At 36.9% G+C, this 4,575-nt stretch overlaps 1 non-coding gene across 1 annotated transcript; it reads right to left on the bottom strand.

Moving 5' to 3' along the window:
* Positions 1-611: 611 nt before the first annotated feature.
* TRNAA-UGC (transfer RNA alanine (anticodon UGC)) lies at positions 612-684 on the bottom strand. The gene has a single exon. It is a non-coding gene; the product is annotated as a tRNA-Ala (tRNA).
* Between the last annotated feature and the right edge of the window lie 3,891 nt (positions 685-4,575).

Consider the following 4,575-nt stretch of genomic DNA (forward strand, 5'->3'; position numbering starts at 1 on the left):
TACCACTTTCCGTCTCAAACTAAAACCAGTTATGAGCTTTCAGATGAGAAATCAAAAAGAATGAGATTCAAGGTTTAAAGATTGAAATTTTGCTGCAAATTAATCCATCTTCCAAGTAGATCAACTTACATCTCGGAAGTGGGCTGTTGGATCTTATCGTACCACTCTGCCGCTCCCCAAGTTGCTTTGCAAGCGATCAGAACCCAGAAGCAGAGTATAAAATCAATATCTTGATTAATAAATTAAACAGTCAAAAAAGAAAGAAAAATAGTCAAAAGTATCTCCCACGTGTTTCCAAATTCAAATCTCAGAAATGAACTTCTTATATCTTAATTGGCTCTCATTTTCTTCTTCTTGCCTCCATCAAACCCTTTTCAAGTGTACAACGAACAACTCACAAATCAAGGGAAACCTGCTTGCGCCATTAGATTTGAGAAATCGATTATTGTTCTTACCGTTCAATCTCCTTGAAACTTGTTATGCACAGAAAATGTGAAAATGAAAGAAAACGAAGCGAGCTCATACAGGGGCATTGTGTCATCTTTCTTAGTCAGATATGATGGAAACCCTATTCCACCGAATGCAATTATTCATTGCTCGCTTGGGAGTGGTGGAGATGCGGGGTATCGAACCCCGTACCTCTCGCATGCAAAGCGAGCGCTCTACCATGTGAGCTACATCCCCGTTGATGGTGTTTGTTTCCCTATCCCTACTAATACTTATGGTATGCAAGAAAAAGAACGTATAGAAATAGTTAAACATCCTATAACGAAAGCAAAAATTCTATGCAAAGCAAAATTGCTATTGGTCAATTTACATTAAGAAATTAAAAGTCATTCCACGTTGTAGAAAACCCACCCACCCACTCTATAGAAATCAAGAACCCAAATAGTAAGTAATAACATAGAGACTACAAGCTCATTCATCAAGCTCCACCGGATGGTAAACCATAAACAAATTCTGAAACCAAAAATACTTTTAAATTAAATCTTGTACTATGATTCATTGCCTTAAAATTGGGTTCTTATACTATGAAATTGTAGATTTTTTTTTTCTTCCCTTTTATGAAAACCGTCTCTTTTTTTGGTTGGTGTTTAGTTTGATATGGAAAAGAAATACCTCTGAATTGATAAGTATTTATCAATTTAAACAAACTTATACATTCAATTAGACATTCATATGTAATTATTTTGTAGAGAGAGCAATTTTGTAGCTCACTCTCAAGCTAGGGAAGGTCTTTTGTCGAAAGGAACGACAAGTTGGCCATCTTCCCACCCCTGGTTGATTTCTCTTTGTAATCAAGTTGTGTGCTCTTTGCCTTATTTAAAATAAAGTCCTATTTACAAAGAAGAAAAAAAAAAGGGAGGAGGTTGAAACTCTCTCGTTCTTAGAGGTTACATTGGATACAAACTCCTCTTTGCTATAATACTACTACAAAGTCAATTTAAACATTTAATAGATAAGTTTTATTAATTAATTGAATTGAAATCGATTTTCGCTAAAACGCAAAAGGAAAGAAAACACGTCAGTAGGACAGAATAATGCAACCTCCACAATTCATGCATTTGGATCTGCCATCGAGAGGTTCTTTCAACAGCTTTGTGCCTTCACCACCACCATTTTCTTGATCCTCAATAGTTCAAAACATATATTGAATTGCAGGCGGTACAAACAAGAACACATCTAGTTCAATTTGAACCAATCTTTCTCCATCATATCATGGACTTTACACGCAGCTCTTCACTCATCATTTGTCAATACTTCCAAGAAAATGGGGTGGTTTGCAGACTGCACAGAAAGTTTTTAGTGAAATGACTGAGAGCATGTAGTTGAGTGGTGCTTGGTGTTTTTGGTTGTCATTTTTCATTCTATGGACAATGTACAAAAGGTGTTTGATAAAATGACTGAGAGGAAGGTAGTTTCACGATGTTAAAGTTATATGTACGACTCTGTATTTGATATAGAATACGGTTTATAGTAATGTTTGTAGGGTTATCATTTCAACTTCCAGCTTTCAACCATCCCCTACCTCAAAAGCCATTGTACCAACTGACATAAAAGATAATTTTGCCATAATTTATATTTATTCTATGGTGTCAACCCATGCATAATCTCTCTCTCTCTCTCTCTTTTTTTTTTTTGTGCCAAAAGACATTTATTTGAAAGAAAAACCCCTAGGGAAGTTACAACCTGCATAGTCAAAATACAAAAGCCAATGTATCAAGGGGGGGGGGGGAACAAAAGACAATAAAGAGAACTGTGAATTGGCAACAAAGGAAGCCAGCCGATCAGCTACATTGTTTCCTTCTCTAAGGGTATGTACAAAAGCTATGGATTCAAATTGATTCTAACAATATAAGGATGTCTTCAATGATATGTGAGATACTCCATGGCTTTGGGGATTCTTGTTGATTAATGATATTGATAATAACTTCATTATCACCCTCAAAGATCACTCTCTTCAAATTTCTGGAAAGAGCCACTAGTAAAGCCGTCTTTAAGGCTTCAACTTGAAGAGCTTTGAGGCAGCCTTTCGGGAATGCGAAACTGAGAATGAAATGCCCAAGATGATTTCCGGCAACTCCACCAATACCAGCTGCAAAGAGATTGCCCGCAAGTCTAATGGATGATCCATCAATATTGAATTTAATGTGATCCTTGGGAGGAGCAGTCCACTGAATATTCATGGTTTTGGATCTAACTGCCTTAAAATGGTAGTTATGAAGGTACTCAGCATGTAGAGATTGAGCAAGCCACCATACTTGCCTTGGACTTTTGAAGGAATCACCATGACTTGCTTTGTTGAAAGAAGACCAGATAATCCACAGAGTAGTAATATGTAGTGTAACAGCAATACCTGATGGAGAATTTGATTTAGTAGCTGCAATCCAGTTGATTAGCTGATCAACGATGTTAGTTGAATGATTCCACCAACAGATTCTAAATTGTTTCCATATCTATCTTGCATATTGACATTTCAAGAAAATATGATCCATATCAGCCATATCAGATGAGCATAGGTAACAAATATTTGGAATATCACATCCTCTGTTCTTGACCAAGTTTGGTGTGGGAAGTTTCTGATGGAGTAACTTTCAGGTAAAGTGAATGATTCTTGGGGCTAAGGGGAGATGCTGCAACTTTAACCAAGGAATGGACTTCTGGTGGGTATTACTGTTGCAAAATACTTTATAAGCTGAGGCAACCGTGAAGTTACTAGATGAGGTTTGATCCCAAATAATGCTGTCTTGCTTCTTAGAAAGTGGGAGATGTATGTTGAATATTAGCTTGGCTATCTCTAGGCTCCACCAAATCAAGAACTAAATCATGTTTCCAGGTATTTGAATCATGATCAATGAAAGAAGATACCTTACTAGGAGCATTCTACGAGAGAGGATGAAGTTGCTGTAGCATAAGAGATGGATGTATCTATCTATTAACCCATGGATCAATGTCATTTCCATTACCCACTTGATGAAAGATGTAACCCTTCAATAAATCTCTCACTTTAATGAGAGATTCCAACTCCAGGAAGAGGATTGGTTGGCAGTTGGTTGAAGAAAACTGTAGTTATGGAAATACTTCCCTTTCATAACTTTGAACCATAGAGAACCCTTACCTGAAATGAGGTCCCAAATTTTCTTAGCAAAAAGTGCAAGATTAAATGCTTCCAGATTTTTGATGTTGAGACCTCCAACTCTTTTAGGTTGACAGATGGTATTCCATCCAATGGTATGCATGTGTTTGATCTCACCACTAGACTAGAAAAAGTTTTTGTTGGCTGATTCGAGAGAGGTGATTACATTGTTAGGAAGGATGAAGCATGACATGTAATGGCTTGGCATGGCATGAGTAACTTACTGGATCGAACTGATTTTCCAAAGATAGCTTAGAAGCTTTGCCTTCCATTCTTGTAGTCTCTTATTGACTCTCTCTATAACCCCAAACAGTATTGTTGCTTGAGCTTACCACTGAATAACGAGATACCCAAGTATAGATCAAGTTCAGAAGTGGGAGTCATATTGAACTTTTCAACTAATTATTTTTTGATTATGTTGGGAGTGCTCTTGTTGTAGTGTGCTCTTGTTTTTTGTGCATTGAGAACTTGACCCGAAGCCATACAATACTTCTTGATGATCTTTTGGAAGTTTGGTACTTCCCTATAATTAGCTTGGCCAAACAAGATGAGTTCATTAGCAAAAGCCAGGTGAGATAAACTTTCTCCCCCCTTACAAAGTTTAATTCCTTTTTATTTTATTTTTTAATCTAGCTTCTTCCAAATGACTGGATAGCACTTTAGCACATAAAACAAACACATAAGAAGATAGAGGGTCCCCCTGCCTTAGACCCCTTTCGGGCTTGAAGAAATCAGATGGATTTCCATTGATAAGGATCGAGAATTGTGGAGTAGTAATGCAAAACATAATCCATTGATCCAGTTTGATGGAAAACCATAAGCTTGAAGGACTTGTTCAATGAAAATCCACTCAAGCCTATTATATGCCTTACTCATATCAAGTTTGACAACCATTATGCCTCTTTTCCCTTTCTTTCTTTGATTGATCTTATGCATGA

This window comes from Hakea prostrata, chromosome 10 (genome assembly GCF_041222555.1).
Source record: "Hakea prostrata isolate BN-2017 chromosome 10, UWA_Hpros_2, whole genome shotgun sequence".
In the NCBI taxonomy this organism is placed as follows: Eukaryota; Viridiplantae; Streptophyta; class Magnoliopsida; order Proteales; family Proteaceae; genus Hakea; species Hakea prostrata.